This window comes from Procambarus clarkii, chromosome 57 (assembly GCF_040958095.1).
Source record: "Procambarus clarkii isolate CNS0578487 chromosome 57, FALCON_Pclarkii_2.0, whole genome shotgun sequence".
In the NCBI taxonomy this organism is placed as follows: Eukaryota; Metazoa; Arthropoda; class Malacostraca; order Decapoda; family Cambaridae; genus Procambarus; species Procambarus clarkii.
This window is the reverse complement of record NC_091206.1, coordinates 7,471,016-7,491,015: the sequence shown is the minus strand read 5'-3', so window position 1 is coordinate 7,491,015 and position 20,000 is coordinate 7,471,016.

Sequence of the window (20,000 nt, the reverse complement as noted above, 5' to 3'; positions counted from 1 at the left end):
AGACGTGGGACATATTAGACGTGGGACATATTAGACGTGGGACATATTAGACGTGGGACATATTAGACGTGGGACATATTAGACGTGGGACATATTAGACGTGGGACATATTAAACGTGGGATATATTAGACGTCATATTAGACGTGGAATAAGACGTCATATTGGACGTGGGACATATTAGACGTCATATTAGACGTGAAACATATTAGACGTCATATTAGACGTGGCACATATTAGACGTCATATTAGACGTGGGACATATTAGACGTCATATTAGACGTGGGATTAGACGTCATATTAGACGTGGGATTAGACGTCATATTAGAATGAAACATATTAGACGTCATATTAGACGTGGGACATATAAGAGATCACATTAGACCTTATGCAGCTAGGAAAACTCAAGGCCTTTCGTAGTGTCTCTCATTCGTCTTTCCACCTTTCCATCATCACTCCCTTTCTCTCCCTCTCTGTGGCCCGACAGAACTCATCCTTAGGGGGAAGGAACAGTCTTAGTCTATCTGCTATCCAATGGCCAGATGTGGATCTTAACAACCCACAGTCAACTGCCATTCACGAGAAGCAACACCCTTCTCCCTTCCCCTTCACCCGGTAAGGTGAAGTTGAAAGAAGGGGAAGATAAGGTGAAGAAAAGGGAGGAGAAGAGGAAGAGAAAAATATTGGAAATATTAAGGGACAGAATGGGATGGAAGAAGAACGAAAGAGGAGATGAAGCAAATGGAGAAAACAGATTGAAAGAGAATGCTGGAGAGAAAATAAAGAAGGTCGATATGATGCAGGTGGGAGAGGAGAAAATGGGAGGAAGAGACAGAACGGAGAAGAAAAGAAGGTAGAGGAGGCAGAAGGGAGAGGAAGCAGTAGAGAGAAAGGAAGGAAAGTAACAGGAGAAAGCGTCAAGCCATTACGACTATATAGCCCTTGGAAGGGATCAGGATTTGGGATGGAACGAGGGTCCATGATGCTCAACCACTTGGACGGTCGGGGATTGAACTCCGACCTGCATGAAGCGAGACCGTTCTCCATGCGGTTTCTTGTCTTCCACTCAGAGAAAACGAAGCAAAGAAACAAGAGGGAGAAGGTAAAGAGGAAGCAGAAACAAGAAGAGAGAGAGAATGGAGAAGATAGAATGGGGTACAGGAAACAGAAAGGAAGAGGAAGTAGAATGGAGAAGAGGAAGGGGAAGCAGAAGGGAGAAGGGAAAGGGGAAGCAGGATGAAGAAGGGGAAAAGGAAGCAGAAGGGAGAAAGGAAAGTAGAAGAGATAAGGGTAAGAGGAAGCAGGAGAAGGGGGAGAGGAAGCAAAAGGGAAAAGAGGAGGTAGAAGTGAGAAGAGGAAGTAGGATGGAGAAGGGGAAGAGGAAGCAGAAGGAAGAAGGGAAAGGGGAAGTAGGATGGAGAAGGCGGGAGAGGAAGCAGGAGGGACAGAGAGAGGGAGGGAGAGATGAGACAACAGGACAGGGATGTATTGCCTGAGCTCTTCTGTGTTACACTGACAAAGAGACGAGTCACTTGCTCATGATAGCCCCGCTCATGACCAGGCCCTCATGAATATACCGCTGACAAACACGCACACGCACACACGCGCGTGCACACACACACACACACACACTTTTATGTGCGTGTGTGTATATATATGTGCGTGGGCGTGAATGTCTGTGTGCGTGTGTGGCTATGATCATATGCAGACACGCTTGCTATATGCATACTTGCGAAAGTATGTATAGTATGTGTGAATATGTATACGTCTATAGGTCTTTTATTTATGCGTGCTTTGGTATCACTGTCTATTCACCTTTTCTTCAATCTCTCACTCTTCTTCCTCTTTCTTCCCCCCCCCCCCCCCACCTCTTCCTCCTCCTCCTCCTCCCCACCTATCTCTTTACCATATCATCAAATATTCATCAACCATCATATCTCGTTTTATCCACACTATTATCTCGTTTAATATTCAGCCCAAAAGATAACATGGTTTGGAACAGGTATCGCCAGTATCTGAGTCCTTCTGTGGTATGTCTTGTTTCTTTGACATATTCTAAGTAATTCTGAGCCCTTCTGTGGTATGTCTTGTTTCTTTGACATATTCTAAGTAATTCTGAGCCCTTCTGTGGTATGTCTTGTTTCTTTGACATATTCTAAGTAATTCTGAGCCCTTCTGTGGTATGTCTTGTTTCTTTGACATATTCTAAGTAATTATGAGCCCTTCTGTGGTATGTCTTGTATCTTTGACATATTCTAAGTAATTCTGAGTCCTTCTGTGGTATGTCTTGTTTCTTTGACATATTCTAAGTAATTCTGAACCCTTCTATGGCATGATTTTTTTCTCTGGGGAGGAGGCATAATCTAAATAACTAGATTACATTATTAGATTTATAATTATATAATCGTGGGCAACCATCATTGCCCACACATAAAAATACACGAGAATAATAGCATCACAACACAAAAACAACCGAACGCCATAATTGTACCAGAAAACTTAAACAGACTATACCTTAAAAGATACATAATAACACAATGGGAAACTAAAAACTGCAGAAAGATAAGAACACTATAGAACAATAACGGCAAAAGAACGCCAACGAACGAGCATACACTAGAGCCTCAACCATGTAGACCACTCACCACTGTCATCACCACCACTGGCATTACCATATACATCAAGGTCACAGAACCCCTCCAATACTGGCATCTCGATGTACAATTGTACACCAAGGTCCCAGGGGGTCCCATCACCATGTACACCAAAGTCTCATGGGGGCCCCATCACCACTAGCATCACCATGTACACCAAAGTCTCATGGCGCCCCATCACCACTAGCATCACCATGTACACAAAAGTCTCATGGGGGCCCCATCACCACTAGCATCACCATGTACACAAAAGTCTCATGGGGGTCCCATCACCACTAGCATCATCATGTACACAAAAGTCTCATGGCGCCCCATCACCACTAGCATCACCATGTACACAAAAGTCTCATGGGGGTCCCATCACCACTAGCATCATCATGTACACCAAAGTCTCATGGGGGCCCCATCACCACTAGCATCACCATGTACACCAAAGTCTCATGGCGCCCTATCACCACTAGCATCACCATGTACACAAAAGTCTCATGGGGGCCCCCATCACCACTAGCATCACCATGTACACCAAAGTCTCATGGCGCCCTATCACCACTAGCATCACCATGTACACAAAAGTCTCATGGGGGTCCCATCACCACTAGTATCACCATGTACACCAAAGTCTCATGGGGGTCCCATCACCACTAGCATCACCATGTACACCAAAGTCTCATGGGGGTCCCATCACCACTAGCATCACCATGTACACAAAAGTCTCATGGGGGCCCATCACCACTAGCATCACCATGTACACCAAAGTCTCATGGGGGTCCCATCACCACTAGCATCACCATGTACACCAAAGTCTCATGGGGGTCCCATCACCACTAGCATCACCATGTACACCAAAGTCTCATGGCGCCCCATCACCACTAGCATCACCATGTACACCAAAGTCTCATGGCGCCCCATCACCACTAGCATCACCATGTACACCAAAGTCTCATGGCGCCCCATCACCACTAGCATCATCATATACACCACGGTCCCGGGACCCCAACACCACTGGCATCACCAACTAGACATCCATCAGGCAAGTTGATCAACATCTTTATTTCCATAATCTCCACCATCATCAGCGGCGGCATAATGATGTCAGGTCCATCATCAGCGGCGGCATATTGATGTCAGGTCCATCATCAGTAACAGCTCTGCGTCCGTCGATACACCATCTACAATACACAAACAGGTCAGGCAGCCTGCACTACCCGGCGCACGTCGGGAGTGGCCTCGCACGACGTCTCACTGCAATGTACTACTTCACACCTCACCGTCAACCTGCTCTACACCCACCTCCCCCCAGTGCAACAACATATCACTAAACCACTGTATTATACAGCAGCGTTACACTGTACCATATCACAAAACGGCTGTGCTATGCTCAGTTTTATTACCTAAGTCTCACGACACTTCATACAGCACTGTATATCATCACCCTTCACTGCACAACGCTACATTACACGACACCACCCTACACTACACTACCCTACACGACACCACCCTACACTACACTACCCTACACGACACTACCCTACACGACACCACCCTACACTACACTACCCTACCCTACACTACCCTACGCTACACTACCCTACGCTACACTACCCTACACTATACTACACTACACTACACTACACTACACTACACTACACTACACTACACTACACTACACTACCCTACGCTACACTACCCTACCCTACACTACACTACCCTACACTACACTACCCTACGCTACACTACCCTACACTACCCTACACTACACTACACTACACTACACTACACTACACTACACTACACTACACTACCCTACACTACACTACACTACCCTACACTACACTACCCTAAACTACACTACACTACCCTACACTACACTACACTACCCTACGCTACACTACCCTACACTATACTACCCTACACTACCCTACACTACACTACCCTACACTACCCTACACTACCCTACGCTACACTACCCTACGCTACACTACCCTACACTATACTACCCTACACTACACTACCCTACACTACACTACCCTACACTACACTACCCTACGCTACACTACCCTACACTACACTACCCTACACTATACTACCCTACACTACACTACCCTACACTACCCTACACTACCCTACGCTACACTACCCTACGCTACACTACCCTACACTATACTACCCTACACTACACTACCCTACACTACACTACCCTACACTACCCTACGCTACACTACCCTACGCTACACTACCCTACACTATACTACCCTACACTACACTACCCTACACGACACTACCCTACACTACACTACCCTACACGACACCACCCCTACACTACACTACACTACCCTACGCTACACTACCCTACACTATACTACCCTACACTACACTACCCTACACTACACTACACTACCCTACACGACACTACCCTACACTACACTACCCTACACTACACTACCCTACACTACCCTACACTACACTACACTACCCTACACTACCCTACGCTACACTACCCTACACTACACTACCCTACACTACACTGCACTACACTACACTACCCTACACGACACTACCCTACACTACACTACCCTACACGACACCACCCCTACACTACACTACCTTACACTACACTACCCTACACTACACTACTCTACACGACACTACTCTACACGACACTACCCTACACTACACTACCCTACACGACACCACCCCTACACTACACTACCCTACACTACACTACTCTACACGACACTACCCTACACTACACTACCCTACACTACATTACCTTACATTACCTTACACTACACTACCCTACGCTATGCTACGCACCAATGCATTATTTTTACCAACGCAATTGTAGGAATGTAGTCGTCACAACCAGGAGTCGAGCCACACAAGGGACGAGTCGCATTGAAAAGAGTATCATCATCATCCTCATCATCATCATCATGCGAATGATGATGATTTGATGATGGCAATGCCTTGGTAATAGCAACTGTATCCTCGCACCGTCCCTGGTGATATTAACGCAGTCGATGGTAGTGATCCTCACTTAGATGCACGTAAACACACACACACACACACATACACACACACACACACATACACACACACACACATACACACACACACACACACACACACACACACACACACACACACACACACACACACACACACACACACACACACATACACACACACACACACATACACACACACAAACATACACACCCTTCTTCACCTCGTTCACACAAATATAGTTTGTGATTTTTCACTTTATGGATTAAGAGTATTAAAGAGGTGTTTAATGACGACTCTGTGTTAGTTAAACGATGCAGTAGGAACAATATGCTCCCCCTCTATATACGGTATTTCGTTGCAAATCCCTAAAACTAGATTTTTTTCACTTGACATTGAGAAGTTCTCTAAAATCAACATCACCAATACATAAAAAATTACCCATAAATACTAAATCCTTATCCTAAACCTACCTTGCTCATCCCTGAAAATAAAAATCTTAGCGCCTTAAGTCCATCCTACAAATTATTAAATATATTTTTCCCTGTAATTTTGCAACCATAATGCCCTACAATACCTTCATTGTAGTGAACGTTTAGATAATTCTTACAGTTGTATCCACCCAGATCTCCTAATTTACATATGACCATGTACCCCCTTCCCACAACAGATAAGGTAGGTTACGAGAGCAGTCTTACACCACTGTGAGATCTCCAGTGACGATGAATGTGTATAATTTTTAGCAAAGCACGTTCACCCAACTGACCGGGAGGTCAGAAGATGGCCGGCTTTGACCTGTCTACTGACCTCCCCAAATAGTCATGCTCCCGTCTCCCGGAGGTCAAAATACAGAGCACCGACTGAAGAAAACACTCTCTATCCCTGCTCAATTCATCCTCCATCCCCACTCCACCATTCCTGTACCCCTCTTCAAACATTCCCAACCTTCCTGCTTGTATCACGACTGTCGTCTTCTATCCTCTACAGTACATCTTATCTTCAACGATCAATAAGACTCCTCACCTCTCAACTAGATTATCTAACAACTTGTGCTAGAGAGTTGTTGTTGTTAAAGATTCGCTACTTGGAACAAGCAGTTCCAAGCAGCACGGGCTATGGTGAGCCCGTAATGCTGGAGAGATTGTGTCACTGCTAATATTCATGCCCGAGTTTAATCACCAGTGGTGTCTCCTGCTACTGCTGGGGTCCTTCACCATAGCTTAGTAAAGCGGAATAGTGATGAACATACTGAGGTGAATGTGAATGGGGCTCGGAAATCTGCAACTGGAAATCAGAATATGAATGAATGAAACTTCTGAAGAAGTATTAGCCAATACGAGGCAACTCCAAATTATATCCACCAAGCTCATTTATATATAAATGTCTAACATAAGAACATAGGAATTAAAATAAACTACAGAAAGCTTTTGACCTTTTCATGTACACAGAAAACGCAGCTCTGAGAACGAAAATATGGATTTTAAACGTACATTATAGACAGTGTAGTCAAGGTACTACAGATATCTAATATATATTTCAGGATTATTATCGTAAAATAGTGTAACAAAGAAATACGCTAATGCCAAAACACGATAAAATATTTAATTTATTGGCTACTTTTTATCAGTAAAATCAATCTAGATATATTCTAACATCCCCCAAATTGCGAAAGGTTACGATGTATTGTTGTTTAAAATGTTAATACTTTGTTTGAAGGATGATTTATAAAAATTGGTTTATAAACGTAATTTCATATTAAATTCGGTAAAGCTTGACTACAACAAAAATTATATAAAATGATTATAATTTGTAAAGAATTCCTAAATTAATGATAACGCCAAATTTTGTTAAAAATCCAAACCAGTTTAACACAAACAGGTTTCTCAAGTAAGGGAAGCAAAAAGCTGCTCATTTGTTGTTATAAATTAAATTAGCTTTCTGTTCTGCGTTAAACATACCCGTAAGGCATAAATCTGTCAATGCATTAAAGCCCGAAACAGGATAAAGATTTTCAAAACTTTTTCCAATTTTCAAAGTCCTTCATAAATGCAAATAATATATATTTATTCATATTTTGTAGATTTCTAATTTCATTCCATACACATTTACATTCAATGAAACAACTATTAATAATTTCGAATGTGTACAATCCCTAACTTGCAATTAATTAGTAAATATATTTGAAACAAATCTTTAATTAAAATATACATACATTTCTAAAACGAATCAAGGTTATTAATTTTACACTTGCCTACGAGAATTTTTCATAATCCATTACTATATTTATTATAATAATAACAAAAATTATATAAATATTTATTTTTAAGTTAACTGCATCCTTTACAACAATACCTTGTAATTACTCATTTAAACCGACCATAAATCTGTGATTAAATTCCCGCGATGCTTTCTCTGGTGCTTATATCCTCTAAGATGCGTTCACCTGTCGAGGGAGTTTCTGGCTCATTGCAAAACAGGTCGAGGCCGGTTTGACAACGTTGCAGGGGACGTGCCATTGTCTACCGGGCTACGTAATATCCTTGCCAAGTCTCATGGGGGTGGAGTGGGGGGGGGGGCAGAACGCGTTTTACTGTTGTGCAATGTTGATCATACGGTGTGTGAGCCGCCGAGAGGGAGATTACTGTCCTTGCCACACACAACCCTCCCTTCTCTCTCTCTCTCTCTCTCTCTCTCTCTCTCTCTCTCTCTCTCTCTCTCTCTCTCTCTCTCTCTCTCTCTCTCTCTCTCTCTCTCTCGCTCTGCCCAACCACTTGGCTAGGACGGTAGAGCGATGGTCTCGCTTCATGCAGGTCGGCGTTTAATCCCCGACCATCCAAATGGTTCGGCACCATTCGTTTCCTCCCTATCCTATCCCAAATCCTTATCCTGATCCCTTCCAAATGCTTCAATTAATAGTAATGGTTTGGCGCTTTCCCCTGATAATTCCCCTCTCTCTCTCTCTCTCTCTCTCTCTCTCTCTCTCTCTCTCTCTCTCTCTCTCTCTCTCTCTCTCTCTCTCTCTCTCTCTCTCTCTCTCTCTCTCTCTCTCTCTCTCTCTCTCTCTCTCTCTCTCTCTCTCTCTCTCTCTCTCTCTCTCTCTCTCTCTCTCTCTCTCTCTCTCTCTCTCTCTCTCTCTCTCTCTCTCTCTCTGATCTTCTTCTGCTGCTGCTGCTACTCCTCCTCATTCTCCTCCTCCAATCATAACCCAGGTTCACAACTCTCACCTCAATTCACACATTCTCTCCAGTATTGAGGAGGTTCTTGTGCCGAGGCTCTCAGAACACAAGGCGAACGCCAGAACGTATATATATAATTATTATTACCCTTATTAGTCTTATTATTTTTGTTATTAGGACACTGGGGAAGCAATTGACATACAATATATATAAGTAAATTCGATATTTTTTGTTAGTGTGACAATTTTTATGACATAGGAAAATGTTCAGATATATAAACGCTAAACCCACAGTAAAAATCTTTTCTGTGACTGTGATAAAGTAACTGTGTCTTTCACTCTACAAACCCTTAATATAAGAGAAAGATTTTTCAAACAATTTGTAATAAAGCCGGAGGGAACCAGAACACGACAAAATTATATACAAAAAATCATAATTGAAAATGTTAAGTCAGGCATAAAGATAACTGGAGCTAGTGAGTAACTCTATAATTGGAACACTAGGATTAAAAGTAGTGAAGAATACTAGAACAAATAGGCAAAGCTTCCTTATAGGAATAACGTCGTCCCCAGAGTGAGGATTGGCGCAGCCTCTGTTGCTTCCCTCAGATGTTCCGGTCCCGTCCACCTGGATCTGATTGGCATGCTGGATTTTAGGCCTGCGGCCAGGTGCTGGAACCGTTTAGGTCTAGGGCTAAGTTCTAGAACTGGCTAAACCTGGGGCTAGGTACGGAAACCGGCTAGGCCTGGGACCAGGTACTGGCCCCAGACAGCACCTCAAGGAGGTAAGATTTGGGTCATGCTTTTCTGGTTCTTATCGTTGCCTGTCTGACCCGTTTTCACCCAGGTAAAACCAGGTACCATTTAAGATGAAAGAATCCAGTGGAGCATTCTCTGTGCAATTGCTATAGGATTAATTCTATATATCCATGTGCAGGCGATGAGTCACAATAACGTGGCTAAAGTATGTTGACCAGACCACACACTAGAAGGTGAAGGGACGACGACGTTTCGGTCCGTCCTGGACCATTCTCAAGTCGATTGTCATTGATCTCTATATATCCATGCCTTCTTTATTGCGGTGATATCATAACTGAGGTTTGACGAGTTAACACTTGCTAGAGACATGATTCAGAGAGCATCTTTGAGATCTTACGAGATCTGTACTAAGCAGTTTATGGGCTCCTAAGCGCTACGACGTCATCTATATAAAAAAACTTAAGTTGTGGTCAACTTCGTAGTACTTTTTTTGTTTTTACCTTGTAAGCCGTTTAGTATATACATATCCACCATGATCAGGGTCAGATTTCGTAGGTAAACACGTGAATACAGACCGAGGCCAGAACTACTATTCTGTGTAAGCAGTTAATGCAACACCTTTACCGCCTGTTTCAGGACTCCAGCGCCTATTGTTTCCAAGACGCTATCGTCGAGAGAAAAGACCTGTGGGATTTGAAGAACTGTGATCTCTGGAGGCACTGTACCGGCAGAGGTTGTTCCTCTTAGAGAGAGACAAGCAGACGTGTTTACGTAATGCCTCGCTTTCTGCAGGCACGATTTTTGCTGCTACTTTTTGTTGCGTCTTTTGTCTAATGTGACAACAGAGACCTCATTCTTGGAGGCAGCCACTTCGTCGTGGCCAGGGAAAGGAGCGGGGGTCTGGCAGACACTGGTTCCCCCAACACGTGGCCAGGCGGCCCTTGCTGCTACTGGTCGACCTGATGCGTGATCAGAGGAGACCTTGCTGCGCCTGGTCCCCCTCACACGTGGCTAGGAACGCCTTTGCTGTCACTGGAACTTTTAACTCGGAGCCATGGGGGACCTTACTGGAACATGTCCATCTGACACATGGTCAGGGAGACCTTGCTCCCACTGGTCCCTATGACACGTGGTCAGGGGACCGCGTGTCAGGGGGACACGTGGGTCCCCCTCGCCACAAGTACTGTTGCGAGTGTTGAAAACTTTCTGAGATATAAGTATAATGATATTATTTCACTTGTGTTCGTTTTATGAAATAAATTAGTAATTATTAAGAGAGAGTGCTAGAGCAGAATTGCTATTTAACAATAGCTTCAATAAGACTATTCTCTTTTGCAGATAAAAGCTTCTCTCTAAATTTTATCTACAGAAGAGGTTGTATGCTTGTCTGAATGTTCAAGATTGATAGTTATGGTGATGAAGACAGTATGTAGTAACTATAGTGACAGAAGATAGTGATAGGGAGAGAGGCGAGCGGTGTGTGTGTGTGGTGGAGGCTCGGGTCGCTGGTCCTAGGAGGAGACGAGGAGGGTGTATTGGAGGGAGATAGTAAGGGTGTATTTGGGGGGGAGGGGTGAGAGATAAAAGGGGAGGGTGTGTGTGTGTGTGTAAAGGTAGTTGTAGGTGTGTGAGTGAGGAGATGAGAGGGCATTTTTGAGACGAGATGGAGAGGGATGAATGTGAGGATAGTCAAGAATATGCGTGTGAAGGATTTGAGGAGACAAAAAGGGAAGGTTTGTGAGAGACAAGAAGGAGGTTTGTTGGAGAGAGACGGGGAGGGTGTGTGTGTAGGAGGGAAGACAAGGAGGCTGTGTGGGAGGACAGGGTGAGACGTTGAGGGTGTGTGCGGGGAGGAAGAGACAGCGTGGGTGTGAACGTTGGGGAAAATGGTAGAGAGTGTAATCTTGGTGTAGATGTAGCTGACGTTTTTACCCAAGCAATACTGAGTACCCAAAACAGTACAAAATGGAACATACACGTCCATTCTCAACACGCGCCGTTGTCCACACGTTGTCATGACACACGTTGTCATGACACACGATGTCATGACACACCTTGTCATGGTGTCATAGAGGCTTCCGTCTCATGTTCGTATAAACACTCTCCATGACATCCCTCGATACTTTATCCTGACGTTGTACTCTATTAATTATAGAGCAGACGTCGACTTAATTAAAATTCCATTATCGACCGTTGCTGAATCTGAATTAAGAGGATGAGAATTAGACTTAACTCCATGTTAATTCTCGGAGGAGGACGAAAACACATGTCATATACCGCTGCTTGTACCACATGGGTGATGAGGGGTCATCTGAGCTTGTTCAGCAGGGAAAGGGGGCGGTGAATAGTACCTGGACTTGCACAACAAGGAAGGGGGTGGTGAGCAGTCACCTGTATTTGTACTACAAGGAAAAGGGGCGGTGAGGAGTCATGTGGGCTTGTACAACAGGGATAAGGGCGGGGAAAAGTCATTTGTACTTGAGAGGGTCTTGGGTGTCCGTTACCTAAGTTCTTACGAGACTTACCCTCGAAGTCTCAGTGGGCCTGGTCGAGGCTAAGGAGGCCTAGTCGAGGACCGGGCCGCGGGGACGCTAAGCCCCGAAATCATCTCAAGATAACCTCAAGATAACCTCAAGACAGGGCCTCCGCCAAGCTCCCCTCGCGCCTGCAACAGCAAACCTGTTCCCTATTTTTCTTACACTTGCAGAAGTACACCTACCTCACACACACACCTTCCACACACCTGCAAAAGTACACTTACCTCACACACACCTTCCTCACACCTGCAGAAGTACACATACCTCACACACACCTTCCTCACACCTGCAGAAGTACACCTACCTCACACACACCTTCCTCACACACCTGCAGAAGTACACCTACCTCACACACACCTTCCTCACACCTGCAGAAGTACACCAACCTCACACACACCTACCTCACACCAGCAGAAGTACACCAACCTCACACACACCTTCCACACACCTGCAGAAGTACACCTACCTCACACACACCTGCAGAAGTACACCTTCCTCACACCTGCAGAAGTACACCTTCCTCACACCTGCAGAAGTACACCTTCCTCATACACACACTTGCCTTACTCTCAGTCGAGATGCGGCCGAATCCATATTACTACATTTTATCTATTATAAACTAATATTAACATATATCATTATTTTGTGAATAATTAGCCTTAGGGTAGGCAGCCTGACCTCAGGCTAGGCTCGTCCAGGCGGCGGCTTAACCCAGACACATTTAACAATTTTAACGCACTGCGTATTGAACATAATTTGTTCTCATATATAAGGTAAATATTTTTTCATACTTGAATGTGATGAACAGTTATGCCTATCTTAGGTTAGGTTAGGTGGTTAGGTTCTGTTGGCCATTATTAGTATTTCAACCCGTTCTCTGCAAGCCATCCTCGACTCAAGTCCATTACATCCAGCGGTCGACCCCACAGACGCATTCATAAATTTTTACATGCTGTTCATTTAAAACAGGAATTTTCTCAAATATAAATTAATATTATAATATATTAGCTTATTGTGCATATATAGGCATAGGTTCGGTTAGGTGTTTAGGTTCTGTTGGCGATTATTTGTATTTGTAGTACGTGGGTGAAGCATTTACAGCGTTGTGGTTCGAACAAAATTCGTCAGTGAAGCACTTGTTCCGGAATTGTTCAAACGTCAGCAGTTGTGAGTCGTGTGTAAACCGTTTTTCATTCATAAACAGGGGGTTTGGCGGGTGCATGGAATCACTTTTGGATCTTTGTTTGGAAGACGGGCTGGTTCTCAGACCAAGTCTATTCTAACCAGCGGTCGACCACAAAGCAGTCCGTCCTCCAAACAAAGACCCAAAGTGATTCCATGCACCCGCCAAACCCCCTGTTTATGAATGAAAAACGGTTTACACACGACTCACAACTGCTGACGTTTGAACAATTCCGGAACAAGTGCTTCACTGACGAATTTTGTTCGAACCACAACGCTGTAAATGCTTCACCCACGTACTACAAATACAAATAATCGCCAACAGAACCTAAACACCTTACCTTACCTAACCTAACCTATGTCTTTATGCACAATATGCTAATATATTATAATATTAATTTATATTTGAGAAAATTCCAGTTTTGAATGAAGATCATGTTAACATTTATGAATGCATCTTTGGGGTCGACCGCTGGATGTATTGGACGTGAGTCGAGGACGGGTTGTTCTGAATGCTTCAACCACTTTGTGTAAATACAAATAATTGCTAACAGAACCAAAACATAACTTAACCTACTTTAAGTCTAACTATACACAAAACTCGTATACTAATATAAATTTATATCTGATTTAACATAGTTTTTATTACACGATGCATTACAATTTATAAATGCGTCTTTGGGGTTGGCCGCAGTTTGGACTCGCAGAGCCTGTTAGAGTCACATTTCTCTAAAGGCTTCGTCCACGTACTGCAAAGGTAAACAATTGTTAAAAGAATCGAAACACATAACCTATCCGAGGCCAAACTATAGACAAAAATAGTATTAATACTATTTACACTATTAATACTCGATACAACACTGCTTTTGGTTACAGTATGTATAAAAATTGACGAATCTGTATTTAGAGTCAACCATAGCCTAGATGAGCATAGGTTAAGGTTGGGTTGGTGTGAATCACTGACGAATAATCCTTATAGCTTTACCTGTCATCATAAGCTGACTGAAAACCTCAGTTGATGTCAAGCTTCAGTAAATTACCGGTTCATAGCATTGGACCTAAGTAGTTGAGAAGGTAGTTGTGTTACAGTCAAGTTTGTGTGCGGAGTATAACTGTCTCTAGTGATTTATTGAAGAATTTCAATAATGTATAGACTCGTAAATGTTGTTCGACCCACCACCAGCTCTGCTGCTGACCGACCCACCACCAGCTCTGCTGCTGACCGACCCACCACCAGCTCTGCTGCTGACCGACCCACCACCAGCGTTACGGGCTTCTTTAAGTAAGTACACTATGTTAAGTAAATGTGTTGATTTATTATGATGTGAGAAGAAAGTTCGTACTAAAATGGTTACAATACTTAACTTATTTCCAGTCATCCTCCCTCGTGTGGTTAATTCTGTCATCCCAATTCTGTGTTACTTTTCTGGGAAAATCATAAAAATTATTTAATATTTAAATCCTAAAATTTAATATTTAAATGAACATAATAAAGAGTGGCCTTTAACCACGTACACACCCTCTCTGAGGACTTTAATCCTCTATGAAGTAGCAATTAGGGACCTCGATTCCCTCGTCGCCACAATTAAAGAGGATCTGAGGCTAACTACAACAGTCAATAGCCACCATGCGGAGTCAAAGCATACACAATTTAGTGGATTTTTTCCGCTGCATTTCCCTCCATTTTTTCCCTCTCGTGACAGCTGTTGTCTAGTTCACTGTACCTCTGAATACTTGAGCTTACAAGATGGCTTATTTTACTGATCGATCTTTTTCGCACTTTCTGTGTTTTACTTTTAACCGAATTGTTTCTTATATTAATTTTGTGTTATATCTCGTCTTCATAATGAGAGCTGATTCTTTTGTTTTCCCCAAAATATGGCAAGTAATTGCCAATTAGGACGATAAATTTACTTCAAGCTTTTCGGTACTGTTAATTATTGTTGTGTCATTCGTTAAATTTGTTCTCATTTCATCCCCTCTGTTGGCCTGGGTGGCACTGTAGGTGAACCAGCTTGGGCATTACCCGCCCACAGGTCAGGAGGTGTTTACAGAATGTGTCACCTGTCACTCATTGCGCGATGAGTGTCAGGTGACACTCATCGCGGTGTGACACAGACTCTACCTTGACACTTGCAACCTCACTGACCTTCCAACCGTAATACTCCATTAGCATGTCTCTTTCTCAAGGATTCTTTATACTCTGGCAACAATCAGATTCGTTTCAAACCCTTCCTCGTGTCGAGAGCAGTATTAATCATAAGCCAGAGTTAGAGCCATGCATCATATTTCGGACAGCGGTGGACGCTTATGGCTCTGACGATCGTCGCGTATCGTCTACTGAAGCATAATAGCCGGTTAATTAACACTAGGTGGTCGACGACCCTTTTGGAAAATTTCTCAGGGAGAAAGAGACACGTGAATAACTATCCCGCAAGGTTTAGAAGACACAAGAGCTATAACAGGATTTCCGACCTAGTGTAGGAACGGCGAGTGAAAATTATCATGCCCCGAGTTATGTCAAATGGCCCGGGGGGTGGAGAGGGGGAGAGGTGTTGGTTCTTTCAGAACCTCGCTATGGACTTCAAAACATCAGCGTGACCCGCTGTAACCTCGTGTCAAAATGTTGATAGAAAAATGTCCTCGGGGTTTGTATCTGCTCAATGCGACACTTGACGCTTTAGAGAATACTATTAATTAGTCTTTGAGGGACCAAATTCTTGACGAAAAAGCTTTTTCTTATGTTGACCTTTTTATAAAGTTAATGGAGTAAAACTTTATTTTTAAGGTGATGTGCTAAGACATTTTTATGAAGCTATCGTGATGAGGCTAATATGATGAGTGAATGTTCTTATGACAAACATCATGAAATGTTTGGTATAAGTATATGTTAAATTATTGATGTATCTTTTTTAGAGTGTTGGCATCTCCAACCACATTTAAATGGGTTTTTTCCGCAAGAACAAACGTAAGAGCAAAATGTACTTTCACTTATAAATTAGGTAAAAATCAGATTTGTCAGATTGCAAAAAATTCCCATATGCACGTACACACACACACACACACACACACACACACACACACACACACACACACACACACACACACACACACACACACACACACACACACACGAAATAATTAATATTCCTTAAGTTTAACCGAATAATTTCTTGCTTTAAATCAAATTAAAAAAACGATCCACTTTTCATAATAGATGATGAACGAATACAGTGAATTTGAGTAGAGAAAGCGAGCACAGTTCTCCTGTAGCCGTGAGTTATTACACCCGACTACAGTATGGTCCAACATGGCTCTTCATGTCGACGCGGGTCGGTTTATTTAGCGGGTCAGACACCTGCTCCTCACTTGATTCTACTCCTCGCTTGCCTCTTCTCCGCGCATGCTTCTCCCGCTCCCTTGCCTCTCCATCTCCCATGGCTCTTCTCACTTGCCTCTCCCGTCCCTCGCCTCTTCCACCATCTTTCGGGGACAATTGCCTCATTAAATTACTCAAAGCTTAGATTAATCATTCACGTTGGGTAGAGGTAAGACCGGGCCAGATTGGTGTGTGTGTGTGTGTGTGTGTGTGTGTGTGTGTGTGTGTGTGTGTGTGTGTGTGTGTGTGTGTGTACTCACCTAGCTGTACTCGCCTAGTTGTGCTTGCAGGGATTGATCTTCGGCTCTTGAATATAATAGACAGGTGCTGGCTATGTTAATTTATATTTACAGTAAATTTTTGGCCTTAGTTTCACTGAATAGTTATTTTTTATCTTGGAAGGCCCTACTATGACTCTCAGATCTGAATTAAGAATATAGGAAAAAAAATCTACGTGAGCACAGACAAGAACACAAAAGTGTGTGTGTGTGTGTGTGTGTGTATGTGTGTGTGTGTGTGTGGGTGGGTGGGTGTGTGGGTGTGGGTATTTAACAGTAAGAACAAACACACCAACCTTGCATTGTAATCAGATAGTCTTCAAGATTATGTCGTCATACATTGAAACAAATTGCTAGACACTGAAACTTACACAAATAACCTCAACGAGGCAAGGTCTCTGGATATTAGTCATCAGCTAATCTTGAAATCCTTCCAGAAAAAGTCCATTCTCGACCTCTTAGTACAAACACACATAAATCAAAGCCCTACCCCCACCCCCCCCAACCTCACCCTTCTGCTAACTTGCATAATTGAGACGTCTCTCTCCAACAGTCTGTAATTACCACAATACAGAGATGAACAGAGAGAGAGAGAGAGAGAGAGAGAGAGAGAGGATAAACAGATGCAGTCACACAGACACAAAGGCAAATGGAATTCAGTCTCAGAGTTCGTTGTTATATGGACAAGGGAAATAAAGCATAGCAAATGTGAGATTCGCAATTTTGCGTTACACACTCACACACACACACACACACACACACACACACACACACACACACACACACACACACACACACACACACACACACACACACACACAGGGGCCTCGTAGCCTGGTGGATAGCGCACAGGATTCGTAATTCTGTGGCGCGGGTTCGATTCCCGCACGAGGCAGAAACAAATGGGCAAAGTTTCTTTCACCCTGAATGCCTCTGTTACCTAGCAGTAAATAGGTACCTGGGAGTTAGTCAGCTGTCACGGGCTGCTTCCTGAGGTGTGTGTGTGTGGTGTTGAATATATATATATATATATATATATATATATATATATATATATATATATATATATATATATATATATATATATATATATATATATATATATATAGTAGTAGTAGAAACAGTTGATTGACGGTTGAGAGGCGGGACGAAAGAACAGAGCTCAACCACCGCAACCACAACTAGGTGAATACAGCCTCGCGGTTAAGTAGACAGCGCTTGGGGATCGTAATCCTAAGTGCCCGGGTTCGATTCCAAGCAGAGGCGAAAACAAATGGTTAGAGTTTCTTTCACCCTGATGCACCTGTTCACCTAGCAGTAAATAGGTACCAGTAAGTTAGACATCTGCTGCTGTCTACGAGCTGCTTCCTGGAAATATGTATGTGTGTGTGTGTGTGTGCGAGTGTTAGATAGAAATATATGTAACAGATATATTATAGGAAAAATAGATTAGTAAGAAAGGCGGGGTTCACGAGCTAATAGTTCGATTCTGCAGACACAAATAGTAAATAGTAAATACACACTCACCGCATAGCAAACTCTCCCACATAACACGTATCAGACAGACACACTTTTCAAACTTAAAGAAGTGCATTAATTTAAAACAACTAAAAATAAAATATACAAATCTTAATTATAAAAAATAATAAATGCAACAACGAATCAATAATTATAAATTGAACATATATAAAAAGGACAGGGAAACTGCAGAGAAATTAACTAAACAAACTCAATGGACCAAAATGACGAGTAAAGAACATAACAATGTGAGTAAGAAACGTGAGAAGAAAGGAGGATGGGTGGGGGACGAGTGAGTAACTTAATACAAGAGCCATTAGTGATGAACCATGGGCATCTGTCAGGAATCTGACGTCATAATAGCATGTCAAAGGAACTCTATATCACTCAAGATGTTGCGATTACGAAGATGAAAGTCTCCCTCCTTTGTTCTAAACAAGATATTCATATTCCTTCCCCCACACGCAAATATATCCACATATCGGTCAAAATCACAAAATCACTTGTAATTTCTGAGAGATTAATATTTGTTTTGATGAATTGCGTATGATATATATATATATATATATATATATATATATATATATATATATATATATATATATATATACACCACATTTTAGAAGCAGTAAAATGTAGGGAGTACTCACCAACACACTTATTTGATTGGGCAATGTTCAGGGAGATGCAATAATTTGTGACCCATTAAATGATCAAGAGAGGCACTGACATTGATTATCTAAGATTATGAGAGGCACTGACACGGATTATTTAATGGTCAGGATAGGCACAGACGTGGATTATATAATGGTCAGGAGAGGCACAGACGTGGATTATATAATGGTCAGGAGAGGCACAGACATGGATTATATAATGGTCAGGAGAGGCACAGACATGGATCATTTGTTCGACGAGAGACAAGAATTTTCGGGTTTCTAATCCATATAAAATAAAACATATTTTTCTACAATGTGCGATGTAACCCTATCTTGAGCCCTTGCCTTCGGCCTGGGTCAAATACGTCTCCAAACAAAAAAGCATCTATACTAATGATTAATATTTCTTTGTTCAAATAAAAAGCACATTAACTGTTTAACGTGTTGAAGCCATGAGGTTCCCAGAGACTCTAACACCTGTGTGTGGAGGTCTTGAGGTTCCCAGAGACTCTAACACCTGTGTGTGGAGGTCTTGAGGTTCCCAGAGACTCTAACACCTGTGTGTGGAGGTCTTGAGGTTCCCAGAGACTCTAACACCTGTGTGTGGAGGTCTTGAGGTTCCCAGAGACTCTAACACCTGTGTGTGGAGGTCTTGAGGTTCCCAGAGACTCTAACACCTGTGTGTTGAGGTCTTGAGGTTCCCAGAGACTAAAACACCTGTGTGTGGAGGTCTTGAGGTTCCCAGAGACTCGAACACCTGTGTGTGGAGGTCTTGAGGTTCCCAGAGACTCGAACACCTGTGTGTGTGGAGGTCTTGAGGTTCCCAGACACTCAAACACCTGTGTGTGTGGAGGTCTT